Source organism: Physeter macrocephalus, chromosome 9, assembly GCF_002837175.3.
Source record: "Physeter macrocephalus isolate SW-GA chromosome 9, ASM283717v5, whole genome shotgun sequence".
In the NCBI taxonomy this organism is placed as follows: Eukaryota; Metazoa; Chordata; class Mammalia; order Artiodactyla; family Physeteridae; genus Physeter; species Physeter macrocephalus.
Window position 1 is genome coordinate 3,622,215 of NC_041222.1, and position 21,516 is coordinate 3,643,730.

A 21,516-nucleotide genomic window follows, 5' to 3' on the forward strand; every position below is an offset into this window, starting at 1 on the left:
GTGGGATCTTCCCGGACCGGGGCACGAACCCGTGTCCCCTGCATCGGCAGGCGGACTCTCAACCACTGCGCCACCAGGGAAGCCCGAGAAGTGGATTTCTTGACCTCCAGGCTTGGGATCCTTCCACCGAGTCAGGCTGCTGCATTAGAAATGTAGACCAGGGGCTTCCCTGGTGGCGCAGTGGTTGAGAGTCCACCTGCCGATGCAGGGGACACGGGTTCGTGCCCCGGTCCGGGAAGATCCCACATGCCGCGGAGCGGCTGGGCCCGTGAGCCATGGCCACTGGGCCTGCGAGTCTGGAGCCTGTGCTCCACAACGGGAGAGGCCACAACAGTGAGAGGCCTGCGTACCACAAAAAAAAAAAAAAAAAAAAAAAAAAAAGAAATGTAGACCAGAAAACTTTGAATAAACTTAGTTTAACTTGTAACATTGCTGGCACCTAATGACGGACGTTCAGTAGGAACAATTAGGGTATTTTTTTCCTTGTTCCTTCTGAAAATTAACATTTTTAGATTAATCATTTTAAAGTGAACAATTTGGTGGCATTTAGTACATTCACAGTGGTTGAGCAACCACCACCCTACCTAGTTCAAAGCATTTCCGTCACTCCAAAGTGAAACTCCTGACCCATTAAGCAGTTTGAAAATTTTTTAAGTGATTAAAATAAAAATCTTTAAACAATTAAAATAAAAATCTTTACTATGACCAGGTCAACGATAGCAGGTTTGTATTAGAGGTCACCCATCTCTGATTTTCCAGTGAGAAATAAAGAGAATCATCTTTAATGTTATTTAGTAGCAGCTGTTATTATACTTAGAAACAACAGCATTACAAAGAAAGTGTCAGGCACATAATGATTAACAGTACTAATAGCAGACAAGCATTATGCATATTATCTCTAATCTTCACACTAGGCTTTCAGAAAGGTTTCTGTATTTCAGATAAGAAAACTAAGGCTTTGTTCAGTAACTCTGAAATCACTTAACTGTTAAGTTGTGGACTTGGGATTTGAATCCATGTCTATTTGGTTCCAAAAGTTTGCAAAAAGCAGCAAATGGAAGGGATCATCTTCCCTGGTCCTAGGGGACCAAGACTGTTTTAGCAGGACAGCATATAAGGGAAGGGGAGTTGAGTTTGCTGGTCTTGTTAGTGTCTGCAGTAATAACCACTTTCTTCTGACCAATTGATATCCATATTCCATAGAGGAAAAGCAAAATAGGAAATAACCTTTGGAACCTTTGGAACTCTTTAATGGACATTATTATAAACAATTAGAAGAAATTGCATTGTAGCTACTGAGATGTGTTCTTAGAAATTCTATATTTCTTTTTTTCCTTTCCATTTATTTTTAGTGAATTGTTATTTGATTTTAAATCATAAGTTGATTTGCTTGAGTAATTAGTGATTAGTCATAACAGTATTGGAACTCAATTGACTTTCCATTTTAAGATACTTTAAAAAAGTGGTCGTTCACTTCCAAAGAAGAATAACTCAAATTGTGTGTGTTGAAGGATTTTGTAATTACACTTTTGCCCCTGTTGAAAAAAACCCTAATTGTATCTTTTTTTTTTTTTTTTTTTTTTTGGGTTTTTAAATTTTATTTCCTTGAGCCCAGCCGCTCTGCGGCATGTGGGATCTTCCCGGACTGGGGCACGAACCTGTGTCCCCTGCATTGGCAGGCGGACTCCCAACCAGTGGGCCACCAGGGAAGCCCTGTATCTTTTTTAAAGTTTGAAAGAACTTTAGTAGGCCAATTTTCAGTTATTCCCCTGGAAGTGGCAAGTCACCTCATAAACCTGTCACTTTTTACTGTGTTTTGAATGACGTGACTTCTCCTGAGTAATAGGCACTGGAGTAATTTGCTTCGATATGCTGGATTTTGGGTAAAAAGGATGTAAAAGATAGCTTCCTGGCTACTTTGGACAAAAGAGATTTTTTTTTAGGTTATGTGAGCATAAAAAGAATATAAGCTGTAGCAACAGCAGCCATCTCAAATGTCCTGAGTTTAAGTGTATTGATAGATGTCCAAAGAAGTATAGATTTTTGACAGTGACCTTGTGACTTTTGCTAATATCTAAACAGTAGGTACTTACATAAATGGATTTCAGGCTTTTAAAAACTTTTTATTTAAACTTTTAAAAATGCCCTTTTAACTTGGCTCAAATATTACACATCATTTTTCTCCTTTGACCAAGGGATGAGTTTTTTTCTCTCTGGAACCAGCAAAAACATGTCATAAAGAGTACAGACTTTGGAATTGGTCAGATTTCAAATCCTTTCTCTGCCACTTACTAGCTGTAAGACCTTCTCTCACCTTTAAAAATGAATATAATACCTCAAAACTCTGCAGAGTAGGATTAGAGGGTGATGTCTCTAAAGGGCTCAGCACAGTGTCTGGCACACATTAAACTGTTCAAATTGTAGTTTTTGTAGAAGTCTAAATTTTGCTAGCCTAGACAAATATCAATGCAATGCAAATACAGTAAAACCTTGTAATGTATACTGTTCTGCAATCAATACATTTCTTCTTTTTTTTTTTTATGTTGAAGGGCCATGTGTCAGTTTTCACAGCTTCCTGCAGCTTGTCCTCCTTTTCTCAGAAATGCTTGGCCAATATCTCCATTAATTATTGTATGATTTACCTCACAGAAGAGATGGTGCTCCCTATACAAGCTAATGATGAGGCATTTTCTCCTCATAGCAATCCTTCGCTGAGGTGTTCGTGTGTTGCACGCTAACAGGTTCTTACCACCTTCAGAGATGTCTGCTGGCTGAATGCCCAAGCTTATGTCAGAGAAGGAAGCTCTGGTTGCTTGGAATGAAAGAGGTACACAGTGCCTGCTTAGTGTTTATAGTATATTTTATGATGATTGTTAGTATTAAAGCATGAAAATCTATATCCTAGTCTATTAATGTTACTCATTACTTCCCCATTATTTGTTTCGCTTCTCTTGTTCGGTTCAGAAAAGCGTACAAAAGGCCTTTTACTCTAAACTGTAGGCTTGAAGTTGTGATGAATTATAATCTAAGAACATTAGTTATGGAGGGGACTTTGGAGATCGCTCAACTTACTCTTTTATCTTGTAGATGAGAAAACTGGCTGAGAGAAGTTGTGACTTGCTCAAGGATGCAGAGAGCAGGCGACAGGTCTGATTTCCAGTCTAGTGTTATGAGCTAACCTGGTAGAGTGGGGAAGAACACTGGACTTTGAGTCGCACAGTCCTGATTTTGAGTCCTGGTTCCACCATTTATTAACAGTATGACCTTTGTCAAGTGCATCCGAGTCTCTTTCCTGCCCTGTTATACTTTGTTTGCAGGGTTGTGAGGATTATGACGTAATGTAAGTAAAGCACAGTGCCCGGCATAGGCTGTGGACTCAATAAGTACTGTATGCTATGTTGTACTGTTTTTCTTGATTACTTAAAACAGGTCATATGGCTAAGTGATTATTCTTTATGAAATGGGAATCAGTGAGAATGGTTGATGTTTTTGCCAAATCCTTTCACTGAAAATCTAAGTAGTAGTTCATTGTAAGAGGACTGCTTACTGCAAAACGAGAGCAAAATTCATTTTGCGCTCAAGAGCTGCTCCGAGTCGTACAGTGTTGATGTGGTTCCTTCCTGGGAAATGTCTTCATTTCCCAGCGAAAATGGGCGTAGTATGGGGAACACCAAAATCAACCTACATGTAGTTAGGCTAGCAGTTCTCAAACTTACTAAACTTAAGATTCCTTTACACACTTAAAAATTATTGAGGACCCCAAAGATCTCTTGTTTATGTGAGTTACATCTGTTGAAGTTTATATTATTAGAAATTATATCAGCTAACAACGTATATATTTATTAATTCATTTAAAAGTAATAAATGTTAAATTATATATGTGTAAATATATTTTTTAAGATTTTAGGTTTTAAATTTTTGTTTCAAATTACAAAAGTAATACATGCAAATTAAAGTAATATAGAATCAAAAAAAGTAATATAGAATCAAAATAAAAAATGAAATTATTTAATTCCTGTCATATACAGACTGCAACCCCTGTGGTCAAGAGTTTAGCATGTATTCTTCCAGAACTATTACTGTGCAGTTATAAATTCTCTCTCTCTCTCAAACTACAAATGTTGATTGGTGACTTTGTTTAAAATAAAAATTGTATATATTTAAGGTGCACAACATGATGTTTTGATAAACATATACCTATTGAAATGATTATTGTAGTCGAGCTAATTACCATATCCATCTTTGGTATAGTTACCTTTTTTTTCTTTTGGTGGTGCGACCACCTGAAATCTACTGTCTTAACAAATTTCTAGTATCCAGTACAGTATTATTAGCTATAGCCATCAGGCTTGACATTAGATTACTAGGTTTATTCATCCTACATAACTATAACTTTGTACCCTTTGACCAATATCTACCCATTTCCCCCACTTCCCGCAAATGATATATTTTTAATGAAAAATAACTCTTTCCCAAAACACAAAATAATTTAGCAAGAAGAGTGGCATTGCTTTTACATTTTTGCAAATCTCATTAATGTATAGCTTAATAGAAGACAGCTGGGTTCTAATAGCTGCTTCTGCATTTAGTCTGTTGTGGTATGTTGTCCTGGTTGAATTTGGCTTCACACAGATTTGAATTTGAAACAGGGGAAGTGTATTTTAATAGCCTTTTCTGATAATTGTGGATATTCTTCTTTAATACTATACCAGTTCCTCTTTGGACTTCCCTAGTGGCGCAGTGGTTAAGAATCCACCTGTCAATGCAGGGGACATGGGTTCGAGCCCTGGTCCGGAAGATCCCACATGCCTTGGAGCAATTAAGCCCATGAGACACAACTACTGAAACCCACATGCCTAGAGCCCGTGCTCCGCAGTAAGAGAAGCCCGCGTACCGCAACGAGACCCAACTCAGCCACAAATAAATAAAATAAATAAATAAATTTATTTAAAAAAAAAAACACCAGAACTTGACAAATGGTAGTTTCTGAATGGAATTTGAAACCAGATCAGTGAGCTTTTCATATTTTGTCACATTAAAATTTATTGATCTGTTGAAAAAAAATTATTTATATTTCTGCTGCGTCCGGTCTTAGTTGCGGCACGCGGGCTCTTAATTGCAGTGCACAGCTTCTCTCTAGTAGTGTCGCGCAGGCTTATTTGCCCTGCAGCATGTGGGATCTTAGTTCCCCGACCAGGGGTCGAACCTGCATCCCCTCCATTGCAAGATGGATTCTTAACCACTGGACCACCAGGGAAGTACCTGATCTGCTGCATTTTGAATGGATCTTTATCCATACATAGTTTTGTAACATTGTTAACATTGGTCATTTGGAAGATGTTGGTTCACTGAATTATGTTGAGCTTCCAAATGTGATGCATTTCATTTTGTTATAGCTCTGTACATTATGTAGCCTCTGGAAAACTCTACGTTTGTGAGAGAATGAGAGTTAAAAAGGCATGTAATGCCTTAGTACTACTGTGAAAATACTTTTGGCCTTGTAGACCCCTAAAGGGTCTTTAAGACCTCCAGGGGTCCCTGGATCACAGTTAGAGAACTGTAAAGTTAGACAAATTGGTAAATTAAAGATAGTGACTAGATTTGCAGACTGCTGCTTAATAATGGGTAATCTGGAAATTAAGATGGAATGGATTGTTGTATAAGTCTCAGAAACTGTCTTTTTCCTTGCGATAAGAAGTGGCCTAATTTTGAAATGCAGTGAATTGGTCATTGAATATTTAAGTGCTTTTTATAGATAAGACTTTGTGTTAAGGTACTACTAAAGTGTGCATTATGAAAATGGATTCCTTCTCTTCAGTAGTTTATAGTCTAACTAGAGAGGTTAGACATACAATTTCATGACAAGATAACTAATGCAGTGTTCTCTGTAACAAGTGTGACATACAGTGTTGGGTAGAATGAGTTTTAAATAGGTGAGGGAGGGACTTCCCTGACAGTCCAGTGGTTAAGACTTTGCCTTTCAATGCAGGGGGTTGCAGGTTCGATCCCTGGTCGGGGAGCTGGGATCCCACATGTCTTACGGCCAAAAAACCAAGACACAAAAAACAGAAGCAATATTATAATATTGCTACAAATTTAATAAAGACTTAAGAAATGGTCCACATCAAAAAGAAAAATCTAAAAATAGGTGGGGGAAAGAGGAGGCCATTGTCTTTATGGGGGAAAAGTGTAGTGCTTATTCAGATAGTCATAATGTCAGGCTAGACTGGAGAATTCATATAGAATAATTAATCTAGGCCTGCAAAATTAAATTGCAGTTTATACTTTTATTCTCACATTGTTACCCTATTTTTTTAGGATTGTATGTTTTACAGTATTTTTATACCTTCTTATTTGTCTTTTAAAAAAAACTAATTCACTGTGATGTGGGTAGGACTAGTTATCTATCAAACATCTATGGAAAAGTTATAACTTTGATAAATAAGAAAACAAGATGAAGTAAAATGTGCCAAGAACAGTAGATATGAGTAATATGTTATTGACACATTAGAATGTATATATATTTTATATATTCTCAGAATAGAATGAAAAATATTCAGATCCCTTTCTTTGGGGCAAAAGTATGTATGTATGGGTATACACAGTAAATATCTCCACTCAAGACTTTCCAGGAATATTTTAATGCTGCCTAAAGTACCTTGTGTACACCCTGTGCTTGGTTCTTCCCTTATTAGGTGTTACAAAGATTTTTAAAAAATTTATAAAGTGCCTAGCACGAGAAGGCACTCATATGGCAGCTATTATTATTGCTGTTGTTGTTATTATAGCTTTTTCAATTCAGAGTTATCTCTAATGTACCCCTTAGATAAGACATCAGACTTCTCAATAGTGTGAGTGTTCTGACTAGTCCCTTTGTTTGAATATAGTAATTCAACTATGTTGGCCTCCATTTATGGAGTGCTCATCACTTTTTCAGGCACTGTGCTAAGCACTTTACATGTGTTGCTTCTTTAGATCTTTATAACAGTTTCACTGTGAGGTGAGTAGTGGTGTTTCCATTTTATAAATGAAAAAAGTGAGGCCTGGAATGGTTAATTGAGCAAGGTACTTACTAGCTAAGAAGTTTTGTAGCTGGGATTTGAACCCTCGTCTGTCTCGAAAGTGAATTTTACATTTCTATTTGGGCAATAACTTTTAAGGAAATATTTTTGGATTGTAGTGGGAATTTTGCTATTTTTCAATGGACAGCTATTTTAAGGGGGAGGATGGTAGTTGGATGGTGGTTATTCTCCTTTAAAGGTATTGATTGGTATTTGGATTCTAAACTTAAAAAATTATTTTTACTTAGTTGCATGATGAAATTATGGTAAAATAGTAATGAATTGAAAATTGAATTTTTCAATTTTTTCAAATTTCAATTGAAATTTTTGCTGTGTTGGTGAACAGTTTGTTTGTGGATTTTTACAGCTTGTTTTAGGCCAAGAATTAACTTACCTTTACTGTCTAATAATTACTCTTTGTTTGAATAATATGGTTATAGTCACATTTGAAAGAGTATTGTGGCTTACAGAGCTGGTTTGAGGGAAAAAAATTCATTTGTACTGGCAGTCAGCCAATATTTTATAAGCTACAATTTTCTTTTGAATAGCTGGTGGTTTGTAGCTCCATAATTTGTGGTTCTTCTGAACTTGTAAAAAGATTACACATATTTAAAAATGACCTTATAACTTTAATGTTTTAAGCAACATACAGCTGTCGAATTCTGTAATGGTATAGGGTTCTTGTGTTTTTACTTAATTTACCTGGGCTGAGAATCTGTTTTAAATTAATAATTTATACAGTGGAATTCCGCCCCCCCTCCCAAACCTCCAAACAAACCTAAAACCAAAAGCTATCTGGGTAATGTAACAGGCAGTTAAAGGCAAAGGAAATGTGAATCTCTCTACATCAGTCTGCCAAATCCTTGCAGGATCCATGCTATTCCATTTCCTAGACATTGCTACTCGGATGTGTTAAATTATGTGGTATGTGGGTTTGTTTGGGTGTGTTTAGTGTTCCTGCATGACATTTAGTTTTATTTATTTATTTATTTATTTATTTTTGTGCTACGCGGGCCTCTCACTGTTGTGGCCTCTCCCGTTATGGAGCACAGGCTCCGGACGCACAGGCCCAGTGGCCATGGCTCACGGGCCCAGCAGCTCCACGGCACGTGGGATCTTCCCGGACTGGGGCACGAACCCGTGTCCCCTGCATCGGCAGGCGGACTCTCAACCACTGCGCCACCAGGGAAGCCCACATTTAGTTTTAAATCGTTTTTTTTGTGATGCTGCCACTGCTGCTTTTTCACATGCAGGTGTAAAAGAGCACTTCATTTGAAATACTTCGTGTTCTGTGCCTTTTTCTCATGGTTTGTGTGTAGGTAGTTAAATTTGTGAAAGTCATGAGATTTTTTCAAATCCTTCCTATTGATTTTAGGTTAAATCTTAAATGGAATATGGTAACCTTTTTTGCTTGAAAGATTTTGGAAAGCCAGATTAGTTAGTTCCATTTTTACATCTGTAGAAGTTTCACAGATGAAAGTGAACCTAGAATTCAACTTCTGACTCAAACTCCATTACCAAGGAAGGACGTTATTTTAAAATATACCATAATGAACTGTTATCTTTCTTGGGCTAATTCTTTGAGTCTTCTGTTTTTGGAAGGTGGGTGAGATTTGCGTTAAAGTTTCCACTTATCAGTGGAATGATTTTGGTAGCTAAGATTTTAGCAAATTGTTAATGGCCAGATCCTTGTTAACACTTGTTAATAATCTTGGCATGCTAATAAGGGTTGCTTTTTTTGTTTGTTTGTTTGTTTTTGCAGTAAGCGGGCCTCTCACTGCTGTGGCCTCTCCCGTTGCGGGGCACAGGCTCCGGACGCGCAGGCTCAGCGGCCATGGCTCACGGGCCTAGCCGCTCCGCGACATGTGGGATCTTCCCGGACCGGGGCACGAACCCGTGTCCCCTGCACCAGCAGGCAGACCTTCAACCACTGCGCCACCAGGGAAGCCCATAAGGGTTGCTTTTGAAAAGACTCTCTTACTCTGGCAAATACTGATGCTCAATCTTAACTGCACATTGGAATTATCTGAGAGCTTAAAAAAATGCAGATGCCTGGGTTTCACCTTGAGGGAGTCTAATTGAGTTGGTCTAGGATACTGCCTAAGCATTGGAACTTTTAGAGGTGATTCTTATGTGAACCTGAGGCTGAGACCCACTGCTCTGGGAAATTTGTCAGCCCACCCAAGGGGAAATACTTGATTTTGGAGAGTATATCTTTATCTTTGGAGCATAAAAAACTTCTTTTTTTGAGATAATTGTAGATTCACTTGCTGTCGTAAGAAATAATAAATTCATTAATAATCCATCAGTATAATTTGGTAATTTCAAGAATGTTATAAAAGTGGAATCATATACTATGTAATCTATTCAGATTGGCTTTTTTTTTACTTAGCGTAATTCCATTGATATCCATCCAGGTTGTTTCAGTAGTATCAATAGTTTGTTCTTTTTTATAGCTGAGTAGTATTCTATGGTAGGTAGGTATGTCTCAGTTTGTTTAATTGGGGGACGTTTAGATTGTTTCCAGTTTTTGGCTGTTACCAATAAAGCTGATGTGAACATTTGTATACAGGTTTTTGTGTATACATTTTCATTCATCTGGGATTAACGTCCAAGAGTGCAATTGCTTTGTTGTGTGGTAAATATAATAGTTTTGTAAGACACTGCCGTACTTTTTCAGAGAGGCTGTAGCATTCCATTTCCACCAGGAAATGTATGAGTGGATCAGTTTCTCTACACCTTTACCAGCATTTGATGTTATTACTGTTTTTTAAGGAAAATTAACAGACTTTATTATTTAGGGCAGCTGTAGGTTTACAGAAAATTGAACAGATAATACAGAGTTCCCATATGTATCTTCCTTCCTCACTGGTTCCCCCTTTTATTAATATCTTGCAGTAGTTAAATTGATGGACCAATATTGGTGCATTATTAACTAAAGTCCATAGTTTACATTAGGGTTTACTCTTTGTGTTGTTCATTCTATGGGTTTTCACAAGTACGTATACATCCACCATATCATACAGAATAGTTTCACTGTCCTAAAAAAATCTCCTGTGTTCTACCTATTCATCCCTCCCCCACCCCCAGCCCCTAGCAACCACTGATCTTTTTCCTGTCTCTTAGTTTTCCCTTTTCCAGAATATCATATATCTGTGGGTTATTAACCTTGGAATTTCAATCTTCAGTTGGTTGAATCCACAGATGTGGAACCCAACGGGCTTAAGCATAGTGGATACCAAGGGATGACTGTAATTGGAATTATATGTTTATATAGCCTTTTCAGATTGGCTTCTTTCACTTAGCAATATGCATTTAAGGTTCCTCCATGTCTTTTGGTGGTTTGATAGCTCATCTTTTAAATTGCTGAATAATGTTCCACTGGGTGGATATATCACAGTTTGTTTATTTATTCACCTATTGAGAGACATCTTATTTCCAGTTTTTGAAAATTATGAATAAAGCTGCTATAAACATTTGTGTCCAGGTATTTGTGTGGACATAAATTTTCAACTCATTTGGGTAAATATCTAGCAGCGCGATTCCTGGATTGTATGAGACTGTACTTAGCTTTGTAAGAAACTACCAAATGGTTTTCCAAAGTGGCTGTACTATTTTTCATTCCCACTATTTTGCAATGAATTATTATTTTTTTTAGCCATTCAGATCAATATGTAGTGATATCTCATTGTGGCTTTAATTTGTATTTCTCTGATGGCTAATGATATTGAACATCTTTTTATGTGCTTATTTGCCATCTATATGTCCTTTCTAGTGAAATGTCTTTTACTCATTTTCTAGTTGGATTGCTTGTTTTTGTTTTTTTACTGTTGAGTTTTAAGCATTCTTTGTATATTTTAGATAGAAGTCTTTTGTTGGATATATGGTTTGCAAATATTTTCTCCCAGTTTTTAGCCTTTTTTTTTTTTTTAAATCTTCTTAACCGGGTCTTTCATAGAACAAAGGTTTTTAATTTTGATGAGGTCCAGTTGAGGTTTCATTTTACAGGTCTTGCTTTTGGTGTCAAATCTGAGAACTATAGACCTAGCTCTGTGTCCTGAAGATTTTCTGTAGTTTTACATTTAGGTCTGTGATCCATTTGAATTAGTTTTTTTGTATAAGATGTGAGATACAGATCAAAGTTCTTTTTTTTTTTTTTTTTTTTTTTTTGCCTATGAATGTCCAATTCCGCCAGCATCATTTGTTGAAAAGGCTATCCTTCCTCCATTGAATTACTTTTGCACCTTTTTCAAAACTCAGTTGGACATGTTTGTGTAGTTCTAATACTGGGTCTCTATTCTGTTCCATTGATTTATGTGTATTCTTCTGTGAATACCATAGTCTTTTTTTAAAAAAATATTTATTTATTTGGCTGCATCTGGTCTTTTGGCGCAGTTGTGGCACGCGTGATCTTTTGTTGCAGGGCGTGGGCTCTTTGTTGCAGCACGTGGGCTTCTCTCTAGTTGTGGTGTGTTGGCTCCTAGTTGTGGCACACGGGCTCCAGAGCGTAGCTCAGTAGTTGCGGCACATGGGCTCTCTAGTTGTGGCTCGCGTGGTCAGTAGTTGCTGCGTGTAGGTTTAGTTGCCCGCGGAATGTGGGATCCTAGTTCCCCAACCAGGGATCAAACCGTGTCCCTTGCATTGGAAGGTGGATTCTTAACCATTGGACCATCACGGAAATCCTCCCCATGCAGTCTTGATTACTGTAACTATATAATAAATCTTTAAATTGGGTGGAGTGACTCCTCACTTTTATTTTTTTTCAAAATTGTTTTAGCAATTCTAGATCTTGTGCTTTTCCATACAAATTTTAGAATAAGTTTGTCTGTGTCTAAGAAAAATATTGATAGGAATTTCATTAAATCTACAGATCAGTTTGGGGAAAATTGACAGCTTTATTATGGTACATCTTTACCATTCGTTTTATTTATTTGTTTATTTTATAATTTATTTATTTATTTTTGGCTGAGTTGGGTCTTCGTTATCGCACGCAGGCTTTCTCTAGTTGCGGTGAGTGGGGGCTACTCTTTGTTGTGGTGCACGGGCTTCTCATTGCGGTGGCTTCTCTTGTTGCAGAGCATGGGCTCTAGGCGCACGGGCTTCAGTAGTTGTGGCGCGAGGGCTCAGTAGTTGTGGCTCGCGGGTTCTAGAGCACAGGATCAGTAGTTGTGCCGCGAGGGCTTAGGTGCTCCACGGCATGTGGGATCTTCCCGGACCAGGGCTCGGACCCGTGTTCCCTACATTGGCAGGCGGATTCTTAACCACTGTGCCACCAGGGGAGTCCCACCATTCATTTTAAATAGATTGGAATGAGATTAGAGAAGAGGAGTTCTGTAGAAAAAGTACTCACACTACTTCAGTTGGGTGGAGAGATTTGTTTATAACTAGCAAAATGTTAACTTTTTAAGCGCCCCCCCCTTTTGGTGCTAAAAAACACCATTAATAGAGTGATGGAAATGGAAGTAATTGTTAATTTACTCATAAATATATTCACTCAACACCTTTATGAATATCTATTGTGGGCCAGGCACTGTTTTAGGCTCTGCAATACAGTGGTAAATAAGATAGGCAAGGTCCTTACTTTTGTTGACCTTGTGTTCCTGTGTGGAAATAGAAAACAAATAATCAAGAAGTGCATCAGTTAAGTGCTATGCAGAGAATTAAAATACAGGTTGATATTAAGATAGGCAAGTGATGGGGTGGCTAGTTGATTGGATGATCAGGGAAGGCCTCTGAAGAGATCCTGTTTATGGTTAGATCTGAAGGTTAAGAAACAGTCAGCCTTAAAAAGAAAAGGAAGACTCTTCCAGTCAGAGGGGACTGCTAGTGCAGTGCAGGGACACAATTGGTATGTGGGAGGAACCAAAAAGGAGGACAGGGTAATTGAAGTGTAATAACCAAGAAAAAGAGAGAGGAGGAGTGAGAGAGCGAGATACAGATGAGAGTTTGGTGAGGTAGGCAGGGCCCAGATCAGCTGAGACTTTATAAACCTGGGTGAGGAGTAAGTATGATTTTTATTCTAAGGATGATGAGAAGCCATTGGAAGATTTTGAATAGGGGAATGAACAGGTGTGATGTTTTAGACAATGACTCAGTTGTTGTTTGGAGAAAGGATTGTACATTGGGGCCAGAATAAAAGCAGGAAGATGATAAGGAGGCTGTTCCAATTTAGGTGAAAGATGATGCTAGAAAAAAGATTCAGGGTATATTTTAGAAGTTGAGTTATAAGATATATTGATATTCTACGTCAGGACTGAATTTTTCTCTTTTAGAGCTTGCATGCATGGTTATTACTTACTGTTTAGTGAGATGGTTAAGACTTGGGAGAGGAGTAGGTTTTTGGAGGAAAAATTTCAGTGTTTTTCAGTGCTGTCAGGCATCAGTTGGTTAGAGAAGTCTAGAGTTCATGTAGAGGCCAGGATTATAGGTATAGTGTGCTGATCTGTATATAGACATTATTTAGAGTCATGAAACTGGGATAGGCCACTGAGAAGAAAGTATGATGAAAGACAAGAGGGCCAGGACAGAGCCTTGGGAGCACTGGAACATTATGAGGTCTGGAAGAGGTGGAAGCAGAGCCAGCAAAGACTAAGAAGGTTTAGTTATTGGTGCCTGGCTCTTTAGTTTGCTCCCTTGAATTCATAGACTTGATAACATTAAAGAAAATGCAGTATCCCTAGATTTTGGTGTGGTGGGCAGACAATGCTTAGAATTTTTATATGTAACAGTATAACAGTTTCATCAAGAAAGCATCATGTATGTATACAGTGTATATATATATTCACATATATATGACAATTTTATATATACATATATAAAACAATTAAGTAACTGCTCCGGGTCTAGTGTTGTGCTAAAATTAGGGGTGACAACAAAGGAAGTGTAAAATATAGACCTTGCTTTCATTGAACTTTGATGAAAAGAGAAGTGAAAAAAGGTAATTAAGTGTAAGCTATGGTAGTTGGAGAGGATTTCTTAGAGGAGTTGGGGCTTAAAGAGTAAGTAGGACTTAAGTAGGCAGAGGAGAAGCGCAAATCCTGGTAATAGAATAGATATGGTGGAAGGAAAATTGGCTTTTTAGGCAGAAGACTTGGTTTGAATGTTTTCTCTATCACTTAATAGCTTTGAGACTTTGGTTTAGTCCCTTTGAGCCTGTGTCCCCCTTGGGGGCATAACTGCCTCCTCAGGGCTGCTGTGAAGATGAAGACTGTATAGGTTACTTCCACTGTAATAGTAATGCATTAGTTCTGTTGGATGGCTGGTTCATAGATGCTTTTTTTTATTAACATGCTTCATAAATTCAAATGTGTCATTTAGCAATTTGTATTTATCAAATATTTTATAACTTTCAATTAAAAATTATTTACGGGGCTTCCCTGGTGGTGCAGTGGTTAGGAATCCGCCTGCCAGTGCAGGGGACACGGGTTTGAGCCTTGGTCTGGGAAGATCCCACGTGCCACAGAGCAGCTAAGCCCATGAGCCACAACTACTGAGCCTGCACTCTAGAGCCTGAGAGCCAAAACTACTGAGCGTATGCGCCACAACTACTGAAGCCCAGTGCCCAGAGCCCACGCTCTGCAACAAGAGAAGCCACCGCAATGAGAAGCTCGCACACCGCAACAAAGAGTAGCCTCCGCTTGCTGCAACTGGAGGAAGCCTGTGCACAGCAACGAAGACCCAACGCAGCCAAAAATAAATAAATAAAAATAAATAAATTTAAAAATTATTTAGAGTGCCTAGCTCAGCGTGAGGCATTCAGTAAATTGTAGGTGATAATCATTATTGTTACTCAGCTCAGGCTGTAAGAATAGCATGGCAAAACAAGATGACAGTCCCTGCCATTCAGGAGTTTTGCTCTTGGTGTTAAGTCATACTCATATGAATGTAAAGCATTAAATGCTCTGGAGTCTAAATTTGTGGTTACAGGTACAGGTAAAGAGGTCAGGATAAGCATCTTCCCTAGGCCTCATTGTGGCAGTGACACTAAATGTGACCGAGGAAAAAAATTAAGATTTGGATAGGCAGAGAGGGCAGGGTAGGCATTCTGTATACTAAGAGGACTTTTATTTTATATATTTTATTTCATGTATTTATATTTAGGGGTAGCAAAGCATAAATGTTACTGTCACTGCTGAGGAAATCATTAGTAGCACTTAAAAGATTCTCATTCTAAAAGTTGTGTAATGTTTTAATTGAATTTACCTTCTTCCTTATACAGTTTATTGAATTTGTGCCTGCTCTCCAGATGGCATTATAGTGTAGAATTTATTTTTGGAGTGTCCTTTTTAAAAATATGGAATTGCTTTTATGATGTACCTAGGTTTAATGTCTGTTACCAGTTTTTGCTTGTATGTGTATAAAAAACAAAACTATTTTATGCTGTAAGATTTATTGTTACAAAGGCAGGGCAGATTTCTGAAGTTTCCTTGGTAATCTCCCTTCACATCTTTGGATTATTTGTTTCTCAACTGTTTATAAATTCATGTGCATATGTGGGCTGCTAGGATGACTCTGTTTTGGAAGACAGTGCCATTAGAGTCCCTGTACAGCCTGTCCTGAAATTGGTTTGTCTTAATACAATGCACTGTTCTCTCTCGGTCACTGTAATGGTTTGCAAATTGCCAGACCCCAGGTCATGCTTCTTGAATACAGCTGTCTTTCTTGATTTCTGGAAGTGAAATGAATGGCATCCTACCTCCTAGTCAGCAAGGAGCTCTTAATTTGCCTTTCAGAGAATCTAGGTTTAATTGCATATCTACTAGAATACTTTGCACCACTAACTAGACTATAGAGAATCTTTGATAGCATACCAGTAACCTTCCTTACTGATACGTGATCAGCTCAGTGAAATTGTACAGAATAATGATGCTTTTTTAGTTTTAATAATAAAAGCTGACATTTACTGAGTGTTCTTGTGCCATGCACTCTGCTAAGCAGCTTTAAAACATGGAATTTTTTTTTCACTTAAACATCACCACACGTAATGAGGTGAGTACCATTTTATTCCTACTCTACATGTGAGACAGAGAGGTTAATTTCCTGTCCCAACGTTATACACTTACCAAGTGGTAGAGCAGGGATTTGAACCTAGGCAGTCTGATTTCAGGGCCAATTCTCTTATCCACCGTGCTTTACAGTCTTCTCAGATAATGTCCATCTGGGAAACTGTCATATTGGGAATTTTATCTTTTATGTGTTACTTTGTGGGAAGGCATTGGAAGCTTGTTAAGTTCTTGTTACAGGGATTTTTTAGTTGCACCCATCACCTTGTGTGAGGGGTTGGCCATTGTATTAGTTAAGTAACCCCAGCTGCTGAATTAGAGCCCTGAAATACGTTGGCTGAAATGCCAAAATACAGGACATAATAGCCCAGAGCAGGTGTCCACCTCAGCATGTGGCTTTCCTTTATATAGGCATTTAGGGACCTCAGACATTAGGGCTGATGGAGATTCTACCATCTTTAGTGCCTGGTTTCCAAGGTTGTTTTTGTTGGAAGCATTCTCTAAGTAGGTGAGGTGGACGTTGCAAATATAATTTCTGCCCACTTTGATTGCTGAGGGCTTAGTCTCATTGCCTTATCTAGCTGCAGAGGGATTGGGAAATGTCACATCCTTTCTCCTTGCTGATTAGGAGGTAGGATGCCATTCTGTAGTATTTTGAGTATTTCGTCAGTGTTGAAATGTTCTTGGGAGGAGTTCATTTTCAGCTACAGAATGTGAAGGTGGGGAACCTTTTCCCAGCTACAACTCTCTTACTTTGGAAGAAACAGTGGATTTTGGTGGATAGTTAGCAGTGTGCTCCACAGTTGTAATGCTGTAGATTTCTATAGGAATGCCAGAGCAGCCTGGTGCTAACGTTTACAAAGTATGCTTCCACACATACAACTCTTGCTTCTTGGACCAGCTCTGTGGGGTAAGTAGATAAAGCAAATAGTGGTATTCCCATTGCAAATGAGAGAACTGAGACTCGGGTGATTAACATTCGAGGAAACCAGCTAGTAAGTTGTAGAACTGGGACTTAAATCCAGATCTCATGGCTTCAAAGTCAGTGCAGTTTGTGTAACACACCATTTTGGGGGCAGAAAATGCTATCCAACATTTTTTATGCTTACTGCTATCACTGTTCTTACATCTTTCCTTAACAGTGTGTCCAATATAATATTACCTATGTCCAGTAAAATATACTGACAAATTACTGGTCCAATTTGGTCTTATTTTGAAGATTCAGAAAGTACATCAAGAACTTGCATTGCTTCATTGTCATCATTACATTCATAAATGGCATCATAGTTTAGGTATGCCAGTTAATGAAATACCAGGCAGCAGAGGTTTTACTCTCTTTAGAAGTTACATTTTATAGCCTTGCTTCTGGTAGATACAATGATGTGTAAAATGAGCAAAGGAAATAAAAAAGAAAATAAAAAACAGAAATAAAATAATTGCGGCAGTTACATTTTCTCTCAGTAGGAAAAATGTATTCCTTTTGAAACAGTGCTTATCTATGTAATTTCACAGATAATTTTGCTGTACTTACTATGTGGTGAAAAACATTTTAGTACATGCTACTCAAGAAATTGGGAACATTTTCTGCTTTGTAGCAGTGAGGGCCTTTTTCCTTGCTGACACACTACAGGTAAGATGCCATTCTGTAGTATTTTGAGTTTTTCATCAGTGTTGAGATGTTCTTGGTGAGGTGATTTCAGCAGCAGCGCTTGTGGGAATCTGATTTAGGGGTTGGAAGCTGTGGACTACGATAGAATGTTAAGTATTTGTACAGATGGATTATTAATCAGAGAGTAAGCTGGAGACTTCTACACATCCCCATTTTAATATAACAGAGACAGCAAGCTCATTCTGGTTGACTTATTTTTGGCTATTTTTCTTGGAACCCTTGGAATTATTTCAGAGGAGGTGACTTTAGTGCAGCTGAATTTTAATAAATAGAAGTAACATGATTTAAATTTATTTTACATGTAGCAAACTACCCTTTCAGCATTCCTTACAGCTTTAGTTTTGTTATGAAAGGGACAGAGATCAGACAAAGAAACACCATTCTGTTTGCATCTGACTGGTGATCTGTAGCTCTACGGGATAAAGTGTATTTTGCTGAAGTTGTACCTTAGGGATCCAGTCTTTGCTTAGATTTTCAGTTGTCTGACAAAATATGAATAGAAATATAGTAATTGCATCATAATTCACTGAAGCCTAACTGCAGTCTTTATACAATACAGACTAGCATTCCTTGAATGCTTTTGCAAGAATAAATAGTTATCCAGATCTGTAACCCATTATTTTAGTGTATACACTCTGAATAAAAAGATAAGATTAAAAAATAGGATGAATTAAGGCTTATCCTCCAACTTCTGTAGCTTTGATTTATTCACTTTTGGGGAAAGTACATGTTAAACTTTGACCTTCTATCACAGACAAGGAATGCAGGCAAATGTACTGCTAAAATTCTGTCAGTGCCGCTTTATTTGCCTAAAATGGTGAGACAGCACTTTCAGGCCATTTTAATGAAGTTCAGTTACAGTGAATGACACGGTATGTCATTTGAATCCTGGTCATAATATGATTCTTGTATTCACTTGTATTTATAATTTGAATGAGTAGTACAAAAAAATTAAGCCAGTTGGACAAATACAAAATATTTAAGCTGAGATGAGGCACTTCATGTAATATTACTCTTCGAAGAAAAAGATCTAAGACTACAAAGGAGGATGGAAAGAGCGCTGGGCTCTTAGTCATGAGTCCAGGGTTTGAGTTTGAGCCTTGCTAAAAAGTTGTTTGGTGACTTCGGGCAAGATACTGCACCTCTTTGGGTCTTAGTTTTCTCTTTGAGAAATAAGGATCTTGTATTAGTCTTTTTGACCATTTTCAGCAGTTTGTGACTGTGATTTTATGATTCTTATCTCCTTATTCTCCTATTGTGTTTTTCTGTCTTGTCAAGAGAAGGTTTACGGTATAAAGCTGCTAGCTCTTTTTCTTTTGTCTTGATGAATGGTCTTGATAGTAGAAAACATGATTTGAATTTTCCCATCTAGCTTTATTGTGTTTTCTAAAACTAGTTTTAAAGGAGGCATGAAATTAGAAGTATTTAGTTTTACCTTTTAATTGTGCCTCACTGCTGTCATAAAACAAGCATGTGAACTGGAAGGACAAAACACTTTTAAAACCTCTTAATCAGTGAAAGAAAGGAAAACACCTAGGTACCTATTGTATCTATTAAAGTCCTTTGAAATTTCATTTTAAGGCAGAGAGCAATACAATCAGTTAATGTGAGTATATGTATAGACTTTGTCTAAGTCATTGCAGATGTATTGCTGAAAAATGTTTTTCTCTAAGCATTTTGTTATTAAAGTTTAAACTTGCAAAAAAGTTGAAGGAATTGTACAGTGAACACCTATATATTCTACAGTTAGCTCAACCTCAGCAATTAACATTTTCTTTTATTTGCTTTATCATGTTTATCCATCTATCAGTCCATCTTATTTTTGATGTATTTCAAAATAAGTTGCAGACATTCTTACAGTTTATTCCTAAGCACTTCGACATACATGTAACTAGCTGGAGTTCAAACTTGTTACACTTTTTTAAAAGTTAAAATTTACATATGTAAAAATGCACAACTCTGCTATGGATGGCATTTATTAATTGAGCACATGACATTTCCAGGGCCTGTGCTAGGCTGGCAGATAGATAGAAGAAACAGCCTCTGCCTTCATGGTGTTAATAGGAGAGATACATATAAGAAAGTAAATTCAGTATTTCTTGGACCTTTTAGTTGCAAGTAATGGAAATCTGTAGGATCTCAATATAGGTCTTGCTTTCAAAACTCAAGGGCAGGAATCAGAGGGGCTTCTAGGAATAACTGGAACCAAGAACTGGAAGGCCGATAGGACTGTCACTTCTTACCTCTGCTTTACTCTGCCCATCTGTTCCTTTCTCTTTGGAGATCTGCTCTCTTCTCTTTTTAGTACATATGGTAGAATATGGCTTCTTCCATAGCCTTTCTTTTAAAACTAACAGTTCTCAGCCACACAGACACCAATTTTCTATTTTAATTTCAATTCCAAATTCCTGGGAGGGGGAATCTGATTGGCCCAATCTGGTTCACCTATGCTTGAGGGCAGAGTTTTGAAGTACATACCTCCTGTTGGAAGCCTACCTTTGTGTAAGGAGCTAAGTAATGGGGATAGAAGAGACTGTTCCCGGAGCAAGCGTGGGGCTGTTGTAAGGAGGCTGACATTGAAAAATGTTTCTAACTACAAGTGTGATAAATAATTCTACAGACAAGCACAGTGTACAGAAATAGCATAGAGGGGGAATGAATCACTATTTAGGGGTGGAGTGGTGGTCAGAGACAGCTTCCTGAAGAAATTGGTGACTGAGTTGGGTTTTGACAGATAAATTCAAGTACAGCAGTGGGAAAGGATATGTGCTACAGAAGAACAGCAGTAGAAAGATAGGAAATGGCATAGTGTGTTTAGGTAATTGTAAGCACATTAGTACATTTGTAGTATACTTTTTGAAGTGGGGCAGGTTTGTTAGCGGCAGGGGAGAGAGAGAGGTAGGTAGGGAGATAGATAGATAGATATTTAGGTATTTAGGTAGATCAGGGCCAGTTCAAAGGAGAATCTTACCTTGCCTAAGATACGGGAAACCAGGAGGAGTAGATGACGATCAGATTTATTTTCTTAAGCGATCATTTCATTGGCTAAACTGGAGGCAAGTTCATCCTCATGAGAGCCTGCACTAAGAAAATGGCAGTGAAAAAGAAGAGGGGAGATATTTAGGCAGTAAAATCTTCAGTACTTGGGATTTATTGAATGTAGGGGGAGAAGGAAAAATCTTAAGATGATGCCCCCTGGTCTTCTGATGGTGACTGGACGAATTGGGATACCAGCCAAGATAAGAAATATAGGATACTGAGGTGCTGTTGGTTGTGCATTTCTTGATCTGGCTGATAATTACAGGCGTAATTTTTTAAGACTGTTAAATTGTGCATATATGTTTTATGCATTTTTCCGTACATAAGTTATATTTCATAATCTAAAATGTTACAGAATAAAAAGAAACAGAAAATATGCTTTGGGAAAAAGATGCTGACTTTAGGATTGGACATTTGCATTTGGGGCGTCCATGCGACCTTCCAGATGGAGATGTGTAGAAGGCAGTTGGATATGAAATTTGAAGTATGGAAGAGAAGTATGGGCTGCCAATGAAACGATTAGATTAGGTTTGTAGTTTGCCTGCCTGGCTGTGAGTTAGGATCTCCTGGAGAGTTAAAAAAAAAAAAATACTGACAACCTAGATCCCACCCCAGCCCAATTAAATCAGTCCTTGGTGATTTATGGTGGTATGAGGGCACAACATGTAGCTTACAAAGCTCCCTGTGCTTCTTATTCTTTTTTTTTTTTTTTTTTTTTTTGCGGTACGCGGGCCTCTCACTGTTG

General features: G+C 37.9%; 1 protein-coding gene across 9 annotated transcripts in view; it reads left to right on the forward strand.

The window, feature by feature from the left end:
• The window catches only part of STRBP (spermatid perinuclear RNA binding protein), a 146,079-nt gene that overhangs the window by 14,623 nt on the left and 109,940 nt on the right, over positions 1 to 21,516 (forward strand). Inside the window, exons 2-3 of one of the 9 annotated variants that reach the window (XM_028493541.2) lie at positions 2,702 to 2,827; positions 3,088 to 3,147. The exons of 7 other annotated variants lie outside the window; for them this stretch is intronic. The gene's annotated coding sequence lies outside the window, so the exon portion shown is untranslated. The remainder of the gene's footprint in view (positions 1 to 2,701; positions 2,828 to 3,087; positions 3,148 to 21,516) is intronic. One more of the 9 variants, XM_055086978.1, reaches the window with a different exon arrangement.